This window comes from Lampris incognitus, chromosome 10, assembly GCF_029633865.1.
Source record: "Lampris incognitus isolate fLamInc1 chromosome 10, fLamInc1.hap2, whole genome shotgun sequence".
In the NCBI taxonomy this organism is placed as follows: Eukaryota; Metazoa; Chordata; class Actinopteri; order Lampriformes; family Lampridae; genus Lampris; species Lampris incognitus.
In genome coordinates, this window is record NC_079220.1 from 35,839,451 (window position 1) to 35,856,064 (window position 16,614).

General features: G+C 43.9%; 1 protein-coding gene and 1 long non-coding RNA gene across 3 annotated transcripts in view; one reads left to right on the forward strand and one right to left on the reverse strand.

The window, feature by feature from the left end:
- The window catches only part of asic2 (acid-sensing (proton-gated) ion channel 2), an 813,603-nt gene that overhangs the window by 147,330 nt on the left and 649,659 nt on the right, over positions 1-16,614 (forward strand). The window lies entirely within an intron of this gene.
- LOC130119064 (uncharacterized) lies at positions 9,292-10,500 on the reverse strand. The gene is made up of 3 exons (XR_008810818.1): positions 10,368-10,500; positions 9,842-9,899; positions 9,292-9,697 (listed from the first exon to the last, which is right to left on the reverse strand). It is a non-coding gene; the product is annotated as an uncharacterized LOC130119064 (long non-coding RNA).

The window sequence follows — 16,614 nt, forward strand, 5'->3', positions numbered from 1 at the left end:
ATGGTCATTTCTACATGAACCCGGGAAACTTTGTGTGGATTCGGCAGCAACCTTTCGATGGAGCAGCCCTTTTTAGGGGCAGCGCTGCTCCCCCCGATCAGGGGAAGGCCCTAGAAAATGTGGGCTAAAAACAGCTGTTTCCCATGTCTCTTGACTGGAATACCGCGTCCAGTGGGAAATCCATTTCTTGCGGGCGAAATAAGGACGTTTTTACACTACTGACTTTTGGAACCTGGAACATTAGGACTCATCTTGATCGGAATGACTCTGATAGACCAGAGCGACGAACAGCCCTTATTGCACAACAACTCTCTGGCTTCAACATCGAACTTGCGGCTCTCCAAGACACAAGACTTGCAGATGAAGGCCAACTCGAAGAAAAAGGTCTCAGGTATACGTATGTCCATACAGAAAGGATTACCAGAAATGGACCGCCGAATTCATGGAGTCGGTTTTGCGATCAGATCCAAACTTGTCTGTGACCTGAATCTAACACCTGTCTACATTAACGAACCCATCATCTCCATCAGATTATCACTTCAAAATGGATACTTCCTGACTGCCATCAGCAATTATGCTCCGACTCTTGATGCTGACGATAAGACGAAAATAGCTTTCTACAACACCCTATCAAGAACTATTTCCACCGTTCCAGCAGCTGACAAGCTCATCCTTATGGGTGACCTCAACGCTTGCATTGGCAGACAGTACAACATGGAGCAACATCACTGGGGAGCATGGAGTCGGTAAATGCAACTCAAACGGAAGCGTTCCCCTTGGCCTCTATGCGGAACATGGCCTCACCGTCAAAAATGCTATCTTCCAACTCAAAATGAGCCAGAAAACTACCTGGATGCATCCGCGATCCCACCACTGGCATCTCATTGACTTTGTGATGGTACGCATGAAGGACCGATCCAACGTCTATGTCACCAATGCACTCCCACATACTGACAATTGTTGGACCGATCATAGGCTGGTCATCTCCAAGCTCCATTTGTGACTCAAACCCAAGCCTAGAAGCCCTGCCATGACCATCCCGCTAAAGAAAATCGACGTCTGAAAGCTTGAAGATCTCAGCGTAAGAAGAAGCTTCTGGAATAAGGTCATGGAAGTCCTGAAGGATGTTATCTTCATCGAAAACAACCCCATATCAAACTGGATGAACCTAAAAACGACTCTCCTCACAGTTGCTGAAACTGAAATTGGTATTCTGAAAAGATGTCACCAGGACTAGTTTGATAAGAACAACCAGGGAATTTTCGGCCAGATCAGCATAAAGAATCAAGCTCGTCTCTCCTGGGATAAAGATAGAACCTTCAAGACGAAAGAAGAGCACTACAAAAAACTGAGGTCAAAAACTCAAGCTCAACTCCGCTCCATGAAGGATGCTTGGTGGCAAAGTAAAGCCCTTGAGATCCAGGTCTACGCAGACCAGAACCACCTCCATGACTTCTTCTCTGCTACGCGTGCCATCTACAGGCCCATCAAAACCACACCAACACCAATGAAAGCAGAGGACAACGTAACAATTCAGAGGGATGACGTAGCCATCGGTCAATGATGGAAACAGCACTTCCACCAGCTCCTTTGCAAATCATCACGAGCGTCTCTGGACTGTCTTGATGGCCTACCTCTGCTGCAAAAACCGTGGATGTCTGCACCTCCTTCCACCAAGTAGCTTCAAACACCGATCTCTCAGATGTGCAACAAGAAAGTGGCTGGCCCCGACGGAATCCCTGCAGAACTGTATAAGTATGGAGTACTACCTTTTCAGAAGCGACTGTACGAAATCATCCTGCAGATCTGGGAAACCTGGATCGCCCCAGCTGATTTCAGAGAAGCAATCATCCCTAGGGGTGTAACGGTATATGTATTCATCGCGCAAATTTACACTATGGACGTCACGGTTCGGTACGTGCAGCCATACGACGAATACGTCTGAGAGTCAGTCACACTCACATAGGCTAATGGCGAGAGTATAGCTCATAGACTGTAAAAGAAATAGCTGTTCTGATCCACACTCCAATACAGAAGTTGGCAATAAAGCACTTAAACGCTGTTTGTCAATCGCTATTAAGGAACAAGAACAGCAGAAGGCACGCCAAAACATTAAGCGGATGCTTTCACGTGGACTATGGCGGCGAGTGCAAATGAGACACAGGAGCTGGAAAACCCGCCTGCTACTTTCAAATCAGCTGTGTGGGAACATTTTGGGTTCACAGTGGACTACAGCAGCAATGGAGAGTGAGTTGTTGATTGGGCAAAGATTGTGTGTCGGCGTTGGTCAGCAGTTGTGCGGTATGTCAGTGGAAACACATCGAACATGCTAATGCATATAAGACAACATCACCCTGATGTGCCAATCACCGGAGCTAGGCAGAAACCCCCCCCCAAAAAAAAAAAACCGGACAACAACTTCTTATCCCCGCTGCTTTTAAGCAGCCTGTAGATAACAAATCAGACAGGGCCAAAACCTACATAGATACACTCACCGGCCACTTTATTCGGCACACCTGTCCAACTGCTCGTTAACGCAAATTTCTAATCAGCCAATCACATGGCAGCAACTCAATGCCTTTAGGCATGTAGACATGGTCAAGACGATCTGCTGCAGTTCAAACAGAGCATCAGAATGGGGAAGAAAGGTGATTTAAGTGACTTTGAACGTGGCATGGTTGTTGGTGCCAGACGGGCTGGTCTGAGTATTTCAGAAACTGCTGATCTACTGGGATTTTCACACACAACCATCTCTAGGGTTTACAGAGAATGGTCCGAAAAAGAGAAAATATCCAGTGAGCGGCAGTTCTGTGGGCGAAAATGCCTTGTTGATGGCAGAGGTCAGAGGAGAATGGCCAGACTGGTTCGAGCTGATAGAAAGGCAACAGTAACTCAAATAACCACTCATTACAACCGAGGTATGCAGAAGAGCATCTCTGAACGCACAACACGTCGAACCTTGAGGCAGATGGGCTACAGCAGCAGAAGACCACACCGGGTGCCACTCCTGTCAGCTAAGAACAGGAAACTGAGGCTACAATTCGCACAGGCTCACCAAAATTGGACAATAGAAGATTGGAAAAACGTTGCCTGGTCTGATGAGTCTCGATTTCTGCTGCGACATTCGGATGGTAGGGTCAGAATTTGGCGTCAACAACATGAAAGCATGGATCCATCCTGCCTTGTATCAACGGTTCAGGCTGCTGGTGGTGGTGTAATGGTGTGGGGGATATTTTCTTGGCACACTTTGGGCCCCTTAGTACCAATTGAGCATCGTGTCAACGCCACAGCCTACCTGAGTATTGTTGCTGACCATGTCCATCCCTTTATGACCACAGTGTTCCCATCTTCTGATGGCTACTTCCAGCAGGATAACGCGCCATGTCATAAAGCTGGAATCATCTCAGACTGGTTTCTTGAACATGACAATGAGTTCACTGTACTCAAATGGCCTCCACAGTCACCAGATCTCAATCCAATAGAGCACCTTTGGGATGTGGTGGACCGGGAGATTCGCATCATGGATGTGCAGCCGACAAATCTGCAGCAACTGCGTGATGCTATCATGTCAATATGGACCAAACTCTCTGAGGAATGTTTCCAGTACCTTGTTGAATCTATGCCACAAAGGATTAAGGCAGTTCTGAAGGCAAAAGGGGGTCCAACCCGGTACTAGCAAGGTGTACCTAATAAAGTGGCCAGTGAGTGTATATGACCCATGTAAGAGTGTGTGTTTGTTTGCAGTTCAAAATAAATGAAAAGAGATACATTTGGGATTTTTGTTGCTTTTTTCCTGTTGTACCGAACTCGTACCGAACCGTGACCCCAAAACCGAGGTATGTACCAAACCGTGGCTTCTATGTACCAATACCATTTTCAAAAAAGGGGACGGAAGAGTGCGGCAACTACAGAGGAATTTCCCTCCTCTCAACAGCTTGGAAAATTCTGTTGTGGATCCTTCTGGATCATCTCACCACCCTGGCAGAAGAAATTCTCCCCGAATCCCAAAGTAGTTTTTGATCCCACAGAGGGACCACCGATATGATCTTTGCGGCACGACAGCTCATGGAGAAAGCAAGAGAACAACAGAAGACACATTTTTTTCATCATTTTAGACCTTGAGAAAGCTTTTGATTCTCTTTCGAGAGCCATTTTGTGGGACATGCTATCCAAATCTGGATTCCCTGACCACTTCATCCAGATGATTCGCGCTCTCCATGATGACATGAAAGGCTGTGGCTGTTTCAGTGGAACCCTTTCCGAGCCTTTCCCCATGGATTGTGGAGTAAAGCAAGGCTGTGTTCTAGCACCTATGTTATTTTCCATATATCTTGCTGCTCTCTTGCAGAAGACAGATCGGTCACTCGATGGTAAAGTCAACATCCGTTACCCCTTTGATGGCAGCCTGTTCAATCTCCAGTGCTTGAAGTCTAAGAACAAGACATCCACTAACGTCATCACTGGCCTTCAATATACCGATGATAATGCTGCTCCTGCCATGTCTCCGGAAGGTCTTCAGTTGGTAACCAACTCCTTTGTTCAGGCCTACGAAACTTTTGGCTTTTCTGTGAACATCAAGAAAACCAAAAAGCTTGCTGTTATGCTTCAGGATACTACAGAAGTTCCGCTTCAAATCACCATCCATGGCCAAACTAAAGAACAAGTTCAATCCTTTCAGTACCTTGGAAGTATCCTCGAAGAAACGTGCAGTCACCAACAGAATGAAGGCTGCCCACACTGCCTTTGGCCGACTTTCTCGCCGTGTTTTCTATGATTGTGATCTCAAGACATCGACCAAAATCATGGTTTACCATGGAGTGGTTCTTTTAACCCCCCTGTATGGTTGTCTACAAGTACCAAATCCATAAACTAGAATGCTTCCATCAGCAAAAACTGAGAAGTATTCTGGGAATTTCCTGTCAGGAACGGGTAACCAACAACCAAGTTCTCGAAAGAGCTGATCTCCTTTCCATCAAGACGACAATCGAACATCACCAGCTATGGTGGCTTGGCCACATCCAGAGGATGCCAAACGACAGACTCCCGAAACAAATTCTATACTCCTAACTGACTAACAGTGCCATAAACACTGATTAATTAAAAGTAACAACACAGCAGAATATATAAAAACAGCAAAATATATAAAACACTCACACGCACACACACACTATGAATTTAGTTGTAGGCAGTTTTAAAAAGTAAGGTTTTTAAACTGCTTTTAAATGTGTCCAGTCTGGGGGCCTCTCTCAGTCCAAAGTAACGGGGAGTGCAGAAGAGCAGAAGAGAGGTGAACAAGAGAGAGCAGTCAGGGTGGAGAAGAGTATCAGGAGTGATTTGTGACAGAAGGGTACCAGCAAGAGTTAAAGGGAAGGTTTAAAAGATGGTAGTCAGACCAGCTATGTTTTTTTTTCAATTCCCCCCCCCATTTTCTCCTCAATTGTATCTGGCCAATTACCCCTCTTTTCTCTAGCCATCCCGGTCGCTGCTTCACCCCTGCTCTTGTGGTCTAAGTTGCCAGAAACCCAAGTGGGGGTCATACTGACTGGCTAACACCTTATAAATAGAGCGCATGGTGATCTTATCTGCTCTAACAGCTCGGGACTTATAGGACAGGGTGTCTGAAGGGCAGTACCACTGTAGACCTAGGGCTGATTCCTGCTGGTCTGGCTCGCCCTGGAAAATCCACTTCTCTGCACTGTTCGACCTTGTCTCTAGGGGGAGATGACGGATGATGTCAGGGCAGTTAGGTGCCCACTGCCATAACTCAAAGCCACCTTGTGCCAAGACAGTCTGTAGCTGGTCCACCAGGGCTTTGGCCTCCTCTTCAGAAGCTATACTCTGTAGACAGTTATTTACATAGAAGTACTTTAAGACTGACTCCCTTACTGCATCACTAGGCTGAGTGTGGTCCAGGGTGTGTTTTTGGCTCAGCAAGGGCTGCAGGTCATGCCAAAGGGGAGCACTCTCCATTCCTTGATGGAACATCCCTCGTATATCACTGCTCACAGCAACTACGTGTTCCCTAATGCGTAGGAGGACAGCAAACAGAGAGGACCCTAGTGCTGGTCCGGGGAGCAGAAGTTTATTGAGGTCAACACCCTTGAACTGAAAGGAGCAACTGAAGACTACATGGTGATTCCCATTATGTTCCACCATGTGGTGGGGTACCAACTTGTTGCTGTGTCTTCTGCACCAGGCTCCAGTTTGACAATGTAACCAGCTTTGTTCCAACCTCTGTATCTCTGCTATGAAGGCTGAGGCTTGTGCTGGGGCTTTGGAGGGCCTTCTCTCTGTGCGTCTGAGCTGGGGGAGCGCGGCCTCCTTTGGTGCACGTAGTTGTGGGAAGTTCTGGAGTCTGGACACGGCAAAGAGGAGTGGCATAGCGGTAGATTCCATCTACCTCCACCTGCTGGGTTTTGTCCCCCAAGCAGTCGAGGGCTTCTTGATCCCCGTGATCTCATGCTGGCCTTTTCGCTCCGCTAGGGGAGCACATCCATCTGCCATAACCATTTAACTTGTTGGTAAAGGTCTGCTGGTTGAGCCCCATAAGCCGTGAAGAAGCAGTGTTGCTTCATGAGGTATTGTTTAATACCATGAGTTGGACCCTAAAGTGTCCATCCAAGGCGGGTTCTAATGGCCACTGGAGCCACAGGTGGCCCAACATGCACTGGTTTCAGTGGTGTTATTAAGTAGGGGTGGTCAGAACCTATGAGCAAGACAGGATGGATGCTGTCAAACTACTGAATGGGAAAATCACTCAGGTGCCTGAACTTCTGCCGTAGGGCTTTGATAGGAGAGGTGTGCTCTCCTACCCAGCTGGCATTCAACTGACATTAAACGTTTAAATTGTGTTGAAATATAGTCAGTTTATGAAAAAACATTAATTCAACGTCAAAACAACGTTGAATACCAAATAGTTGAAGTGGTGTTGTTAACTCACTATGGATTCAACATTGAAATATCAGCAATTTTTGAGTTGTATGTCAAATCAAACAACCATGACTTTTAAAATTTTTGCTGAAATATATCAGTTGAAAAATAACGTTGTTCTAACATCCAAACACTGCTGATCAATTAACTGTGAAAAAGTGTTGATACATGAATAATGATACAACGTTGAAAGACCAACTCTGAATTAAACGTTTGTTGAGTCGTGATAAAAGCAAAGATACTCCATATACCAAGATACCCCATGAGAAGCTGCTCCAATGATATGAAATGGTATACACTTCCTGTCTCTTAAGTGGGCGTCACCCGTTCCCCCACCTCATGTTGGGAACGTGTGTGTGGATTTATAAAAGTTGTAGGTAGACGAAAGTGAGATATTTATATTTTATTATGATGACATTAAATATTTACACAGTTAACAGTCATATTTAACATGACGAAAATTATTTAATTTTCGCGGGCGTTCGCGAACGTTTGTTTGATGTTGCCTAGGAGATCTGTGCCAAATCTCGCGAGAGTGTGTTGTTGAGCCAGAGACAGGTCTTGAACAAAGTTCATTTTCTCCTGATGTGTCCGTCTGAAAATTGCCATTTTCGTGTCAAAATGTTCAGAAGAGATGCGGCTTGTGAAAAATGAGTCCAATGTTTACTTAAGTTACTATGGGGCGGAAAGATCGACCATAATCTGTGTTCACGTTCACTGCTTTCATTGGAGTCAATAGACTCAAGACTGCTGCTAGTCTCCTAAAGGGGCGGGGTCGTGGAGAAGCCCACGTGACATGTATACAGGAAGCTGACTCGTCATGGGGGGTCTTGGTTTCTAATAGTCTGGTCAATTAAGGGCAAATATGGGGTCAAGGCTGCAAAAAGTCATTCACATTTGAGCCAATGTTTTTCTGTTAATTTAGGGTCCAATAAAGAAAAAAATGCAAGGAGCCCAAAATTTTAGGTGGGGGAAGTCTCTGAAATGGCCACGCCCACTTTTTAGGCCTGGAAATCAGTATCTCGGCTCCTGAATGTCGCAGAGAGCTGATCATGGGCTTAAAAGAAGCAGAAGCACCACATTTATATAAGCATTATGAACAAACATATACCCCAAAACCTTTACTTTTTCAGGTATTTACAAAAAACTAATTTTCACTGTTCACATACATGGCCACGCCCACTTTTTAGCCCTGGGACTATATCTCAGGCTCAGCTCTCGGAGGTTGCCCCGAGTTGATATTGGGCTCAAAAGATGTGGAAATAACTATTTATATTAGTGCTCTGAACAAATATACTGTATGCCCTAAAACCTTCACGTTTTGAGCTATTCATGAACATGTTCTTTTTTCCATTGAATTGATCAGCAGCATGCAATCAACTTTAGCCAAATCTGTGCAAGAAGGCTATACAGTTTGTTTGAGTAAAAGTGTTACATCTACTCATGGAGTGCTAGTATTCAAGTTGACTCTTTGTTATAAGAGGAGGAACCCAGTAACCACCAAAGAAACAAAGCAAACCATGTGAGGTCCAAAAAAATCTTTATTTTAACCTCACACATCCCATCAGACTGGATTCAAACACTTGCTGAGGCACTTGCAATAAATGAGACATTTCATCCCTCTGCCAGCACAAGAACATGAGGTACACTTATTAGATCTGCAACTACACACCCCTGTTACTTGAGACAATGTATCTCTTGTGGAAACTGTGCTCCACTTGACGAAGAGTTCCTCTCCTTCGGTAGTCCAACCCCATTCAATGACAGGGGGACAAGGGAGTTGTAGCAGGCTGTTTTACATTGTCCAAACTACCCTTCTTAATAACCCTGTAATGTGCCCCTGTCTCTTTCTGCACTACATTTATGTCCAGACAGCTGTTCGAGAGTTTCTCAGCAAATCGTGTAGAGTGAGATTTGGGCCGGTCGAAGCCCAAATCTTCAACTTTCTGCAGATAAATATTCTCGAGTTTGTGAAGATCAAAAACATTTTCTGAGCTGTCATCAATGAAGTTCCCTACTTCCTCCATGGCGATATATTCAGCATACTGGATCATGTCTGGGGAGTTCTGTGATGAAGTTCTTTCTTGCTTTATCCTGCAGCTCGCTGAACTGTATCTAGTAAGAAGAAATAATCAAATTATTAAAATATATATATATGGCCCGACTATAGCTCAACTTAAGAATTGAACTTAAAAGGGTATGTTGTGCTGGCTCACCTGTTACGGTATCTTGAGTGGCACTTCCTGTGATAGAATAACTCCCGTGATCTAACATCAGTTTCAAGTAATCTGAGTATTTTGCCATCATTCAGGACTTTGGCCATCATCTCTAGATTGTCTGTGAAATCCTTCACTTGTTTTGCTGACTTTTCTTTTCCCGCAGCAGCTAACAATGGTTCTGATTTGTCCTTCTTCCGAGGGTTCTCAATGGCTGGCTCTTCACAATAGAAGCAAAGTTCGGCTCCAAACGCAAGACTAGGCCCAGCCTTTGCTCGTGTGTTTGCCCCAATAGTCTGGTGATCTGCAAGGTCCAGTTCTCTTTTCCGTTTACGATCCTTCGCACAATTGAAATGGCTGTTATTATAGCGATCATAGCAACTCTTGTGGATTTTATATCCATCCTGTAAAGTTTCTGCATTGACAGCTGACAGTCTCTGTGAAAGATTGATATCCGCATCATTGGTGATCAGTCCGGATTCCTCAAACAGTTTTACTTGGTGAAGCAGCTTAGGAGCTGTGACAGCAGTTATGTCCCTTCCACCAGATTCCTGTCATGAATTTAGAAATGAAATGTTGGACTCATTGCTGTCATAAACATTACATTACTGAAGGAATACGCATGAAAACTAACACTGTTGGACTCATTGATGTCATAAACATTATACTACTGAAGCACACACGTGAAAACTAACCTTGCAGACAATGCACAGGGTCTTGTTCCCTAGTTCCATAGTTAGGATGGGGGATCATCTGATCATGGAAAATCAGAACTAATTTAAACTTGATTTTTCTGTACACAAGTTTGTAACAGAGTGATGTTTCACTGGTATGGCACAATACATCCACCCTCCCACAAAAATAGCATGCAATAAACAATGTTATTTATTCTTCTGCATAGATACAAAATATAGTCCAATAAAAGTGTGTCCAAATATAGCATAATAAAAGTGTTGTTACTACAAATACTTTCACCCTTTCATACCAGCCAACTAAAAATGCCCAAAATTAACCAACATGTGTAGAGCAAGCAGACACACAAACACCAACTGTCCAAAAGTAGGTAATGCCTTAGCCAAATACTACAACTGTGCAACTGTGCTGTCGAGTGTATCGAGCAAGTCATGCTTGCAAGGCTAGTTAGGCCTACACATATGAGCTAAGGTGAAAATAATGTTTTACAAGGTAAACATACAAAAATAAAACAACACTGTTCCTTACCATCCATCCACGAGGTCAGGAACAAATTAACTCACTGATATGAAGGCCAGATGAGGCATGCATGTCATATTTTGGCAAATGTTTACAGTAAACTAGCTTTACTGAAACATGTGCACTTCTGCTTCCTTTCCTGTAGAATCAACCACTTGATAAATAAACAGCGCCAATTTGTAATTGTGGTCAGAGGCGGCATTACATCCCAAGTGATAAGAAGAACCACAGACAACTAAGATATTTTCTAAACTCATGATTCGTGTGTGTATTGTGCTTCATGCTTTATAACATAGGCAGCGAATGAGATTCATGTCAAATATAGCTTTTTACAACCTTCAGGAGCTGATACGTGAAACGTGACCAGTAAAAATTAGTTTTCTTAAAATATCTGAAAAAGTAAAGGTTTTGGGGTATATGTTTGTTCATAATGCTTATGTAAATGTGGTGCTTCTGCTTCTTTTGAGCCCATGATCAGCTCTCTGCGACATTCAGGAGCCGAGATACTGATTTCCAGGCCTAAAAAGTGGGCGTGGCCATTTCAGAGACTTCCCCCACCTAAAATTTTGGGCTCCTTGCATTTTTTTCTTTATTGGACTCTAAATTAACAGAAAAACATAGGCTCAAATGTGAATGACTTTTTGCAGCCATTTTGCCTTAACTGACTAGACTATAAGCCGTCTTTGATAAAAGCGCTATCTACATCTCCCGGCGTACTTTGGGGGCAACTCCAGTCTGGTTGACCATTTTGGAACATCGTTCAAGGGCTTGATTGGAGGACGAAGGTTGTCCGTCACACATGTCCTCCTGGTGTGATTGACACATAGATAACACCCGCTTGCGCATGCGCGAAGTGGGTCTGTGTCGTCATCGTCAGGCTAAGCAGGTTTTCACCGGTTCGGACTGTGGTCGAATTTGGCGGTAACAGCGACAACTCTAAAACGGTAAGCAACGTTTTTGAAGTCACATTTTATAATAAACCCGTGACGTTGTGTACGCTTTGGTTAACGGTTAGTTTTGAGCATACAGCCAACGGCAGTATTCGCCAGCGGGCTTACTAGCAGTGCTAACTAACGTTAGCTAGAAAAGTGCATGCTTTCGAGCTCGTGCTAACACGTGCTAACACTCGTTAGGATGTCCTAACACGTGCTAACACTCGTAGCACGTGCTAACATGATTAAAATAAGGAAAACAAAGCACTTAGCGGCGGAGCAACCATTCGTTTTATAGGCGCATGGGGCCTATAGAGCGTGCATAGTATGTTTTCATCCGAGTAATGTCTTTTCAGCAGGAAGTGCCTTTTCCGGCTTCATGCACCACTGAGGTGTGTGTGTGTGTATGTCAATGCTAGTAGTAGCGAATGTACCCCGGAGGACAACGAGTGCTATAAAAAACGAAGACAACAAAAGGGTTAAATAATTAATATTGTAAAGTGCTGGCAAAGTTTCATTATGCCAATTGATTTCTTCACCTTGGTGACCACTACAAACTCCTCGTCCTCATCATGTGCCTGCTTTATGGAGGTCTGGACTCTACTGACCACTTTTTCTGGTTATATTTTTAATTTCTTGTTGCTCCTTTTCAGAGTAAACATCTGAAGAGGCTGAGAGGCGCTGATGCTGCAGACCTTGATAAGAAGTCAATGGCTGCGTAAGTAACTTTATGTTCCTTTTTTGCATTAGATTATAATGGTCCAGGTAATATGAACAACACAAACTACATGATCCAGTAGTTGGGATAAGTTGGAGAAAATTCATGGAAATGGGTTTTACTTAACAAAAAAATGTTCCCTGTCATATACTGTCATGCACTCCCCCGACACACCCATTTACTCGCTCTCTGCTACATTTTCATAATGAACTTGATTGCACTATAATATTCTAATATAAATCTGTTTTACCATGGCAGAACTATGAAAAATAAAATGATTGCCAAAATGAGCCTCAGAGGAAGAAGTGGGAAGGTTGCCTTCATGAAGACTCATCTGTACAAGATAATCTGTGGTGAGTTTGCTTTAACATAGTAGTTTTGTGACAATGTTTTAAATAATTGAATATAGTAAGCAGAATAATAGTTCATAAGGAAAATCATTTTTAGTTGGAGGACTCTACAGATCATGCGCTAATATTATATATCATATTCCATTCTGGGCTCTAGACTAACTTCTCTACCGGCAGCACTGGTACTACCAACTGCCTTTGTTGGTCGCACAAGCACATGGTCAATGACCTTGCATGCTAATAAATACTAATTTATATACTTGAAACATTGGCAATGCCACAAAACTTGATATTTGCAAAATATTTTAATTTGAATATTAATTTTCTCTGCCATGAACAGTGATAAACAAAACTGACCACTTCGGAGTTGATGTCACAAATGTGACTTGGTGAAACTTTAGATCGCACACTTGGGGGAAAAAAAAGGTTGCATGTGCAGTCGCAGTCTAGAGCCCTGCCCCATCACCTATTGTACAATATGATTTGATAGATAATGCAATAACATAAGGCAATTTTGTGCGTGTTAGTATTTTGTCGTAACTGAGAGGTTATTGTTTGCTAATACTGATCTGCTCTTTTCCCCCCCTCTTCAGACGCTGTCTTCAGCTCATTTAATACAACAACGACCAAAGTAGAAGAATATATGTCCAAATATTTGAAATATGCACCAGAGAGGATGGGTGGCGGTGGCAGAAAGAAGTAGTACTAGAAGGGAAGATTTAACCAAAGCCCTGCCGTGTTCAATGTTGCCCAATGTTTGGGCCGTTTTTCTCCAGGTTAAACTTCGACATATAAAAATTAATGTTGAAAAAAGACTGCTTGTGTGTGAAATGTTGGCACACTTGATCATTCAGCCATGTCAGATAATAAAGCATGCAGTTTCTTACATCATTGAAATGTCTTTATTAATCTTCTTCCTGGTCTTGCTTTGACCAATTGGCTTCTTCCTAGCTGACTGTCCTTGTTGTGAACATTTAAATGACAGCGTATTTGGTGATTTCCATGTAATGTAGATGAGATCTCTTCAAGATGATTAGTAATCACACAAAAGATTACTTGTCTAGTAAAGATAGAATTATGTCCAATAAAAGAGCCATGCACTTATAAACGGTGAGATTTAGTACATCAGTTGATCAAATTGTAAACTTGGGTCAAATGCAAAACAAAGATTTTACAAATTACCACTTTGTTTAGGGTTTTTTGCACCGTGTTTCAGAACAATCACAGATATAGTGTTCCGCAAACTTAGTGTTAATGTATCCATTTCAAGGTGTTTGGTGTTACTGGAGCTACTGTTGAACACATCAATACTTTAGTGAAAACAGTGTAACAAAAATATATATTTAGTGTGTCAAACTATGTTGAAAAGCAGGACTTTATAGTGACGTTGAAATTTCAACGATTGTATTTGTAAAATTTAAACAAATCAATATTGATTCAGTGTTGGCAAATTCACCTATGTTGAGAAACGTGACGTAGAAATGACGTTGCTATTTCAACGTTGATTAGCTTTGCAAAATCTAAACAAAATTCAACAGTTATTCAACGCTGGCACCTGACGTTGATTCAACAGTGACTCGACGTCAAAATGCCAGCTGGGTAGGCCAAGGTTCAGGCCGGTATCATGGCAGTTTGTGAAATAGTCACGACATGTAATCTATTGATTCGTGTACATGGACACATATTTCCAAATTTTTCGTGACACTCCGCACGACTTTCAAACTCGCTGTGGGTCATGGGTAGGCGAGCCTTCCGCTATTGAAAACGACCAAAATAAACTTGATTTCCAGAATCGAAGCAGAAATAATGAAAACGGACGGGCCTAACATTAGCCTGTCATATTGTTGAGGTATCAAGGACATTTTCGTGTTTTTTTTGTGTAGAGAAATGTTAAAGATGTCTTTAAAATCCAGAGGTCGATGCTCTCCGGCCCTAACCCTAATATGTGGCTTCTGCGCTCCCGAGTCCCGATTGACAGGGAAAAAAAAATTGGTGCAGACACGAAATAGCCTTACAGCTGAAATACAGTTGTATGTGCTGGTCAGCAAGTTTTTTTTTTAAATACGTGTTGCACAGCACGAATCCATAGATTAACCATTCGTGACTATGACACAAAAAGACGTGATACCGGGTTGCAAGGATTGGTGCAGTGAAGGCCCTCTTGATGTTGAAGACCTGCCTAGGGGAACTCGCTGGTGTGACGGTGAAAGAGGCAGCCTGGAGCTCATGCCTCACTGTTCGCAGAGGTAGGTCTTCTGGTTGATCTTTAATCCCCAACTTCTGGGCTGCTGAGTGGAGAAGCAGTGCGCACTCTGAACCATTGTCCAGTATGGCATATGTCTCCAGAGTCTGATCTCTATTCCTGAGCACCGCTTTGCAGACTTTGAGGGGGACACAGGGTCCCCTGGGAGGTTTACTTATGTAGAGCACCTCTTCAGTTTCATTTGGGAGAGTGGGCTTGCCTGGTCCTGATTTTGCTTGCTCTAGCTTCTTGTCACCCCTATCAGCCCTTCCTGGGGTTCTCTCACTGATCTTGTGTAGAGCAAGGAGGTTATTACAAGTCTCGCAGCACCTTTTCAAGTCGCACTCTGCTGTTCGATGGTTTCTGCCCCAGTGCCAACAGCGACCATTATCTTGTACCCAGGTACGTTTCTGGGTAGCACTGAGAAGCTTGAAGTTGGCACAGTTGTTGAGCGAGTGCTTGTTGTTATCACAGAATGGGCAAAACTTCTTGGGGGAGTGATGGTCAGCTGCTCCCATAGTTATTTCTCCCCGTGATTTGGGGACTGAGCCCAACAGGAGAACCAAAGCCTTGGCGGTTGACTTGACCCCCCTTTTCATCTCTTTGCCCTTTGGTTTGACATACCTCGGACTACTGCCATACTGTGACACATCTTCCTGGATTTGGAGTTCATATTCTAACCAGTCAGCCAAATCCAGTAGTGTGGGGATAGGTATCTTTAGAGGGTGGATGAAACGTCTAAAGCTAGAACTTAGATCGTGTGGAAGTTTACCCAGCAGGGAAGAAACATGGAATCCACATTCCAGTTCCACTCTTCCTTTCCTCCCCAGCTGCTCCAACATACCGACCAGAGATGTTACGCGCAGGGCAAACATTCTGAATGACTTAGTATTGCCACCGTTTATGTTGGGGCCATCCATAAGCTCTGCAATGCACTGAAGAGCCAGCTGATGTGGTTGCCCATATTGCTGGTTCAAAGCCACCATGGTGTCGGTGAAGGGGTAATGAGAATTGTTGTAAGAGTCAGCAATGAGCAGAGCTTCTTCCAGCCTCAGATGATCCACTAATATTTGGAATTTAAAGCGTTCTGTGGCATCTTGAGGCAGGATATTGTCCAGAGCAATCCTCAGTCTGGCAAACTCTCTTGGATTAGGGTGGAAGAAATCGGGGATGGTTGGAGCAGGTCCCCGATATGTCCGCTCCTGATCACCAGGTGGACTCAAGATTTAATGTCTGGGGAGATGGTACTCAGGTAGATATCTACGCCTCTCCGTCGAATAGTCACCTCCAGCAGGGTAGCAAAGATGACCTGGGGCTTGACTGCTCTCGTTCTGGTGATGGAGCCATTCTGGAGAATAATAGCGCTTTCTGGAGGTGCCAGATCTCTCTGGGGAATGGTAGTTCCCAGCGAGATGACTGTTCACTGGAATGTTGTCTTGTTCATCTCTGTACCTGTGATTGTTGGGTCTTGAGCGGGGCGCAGTGAGTGCTGACTCGGAGTAATAATCATTGTAGGGCGCTCTATATGGGAATGTGTCATACTGTCTTGCATTAGGAGTGTGTCGAGTTAAGTAGTCATCTCGTACTGAACGGCGGTGATATGACTCTGGATGATGAGGTTCTAACCTAGGACATTCTTGCTGTGATGTGACAGCGCTAACCACTGCGCCACCATGCCGCCAAATCTCCTTGTACTCCTGTCTGCTTTCTTCATCTCTCTGACTATTCCACTTCTTCTTTGCCAACCTCTTCCTCTGTATACTTTGCTGTACTTCCACATTCAACGACCAACTCATTGTCTTCCTTCCTCTGTCCTGATCACACACTAAGTGCCTTCCTAGCCATCTCCTTCACTATTTCTGCGGGGCTTACCTAGCCATCTGACAACTCTTCCCTACTACCCAGGGCCTGCCTTAACACCTCCCTGAACTCCACACAACAGTCTTCCTACTCCAATTTCCACCATTTGATCCTTGGCTCTGCCTTCACTCTCTCCCTCTTCGTGGTCTCCAAA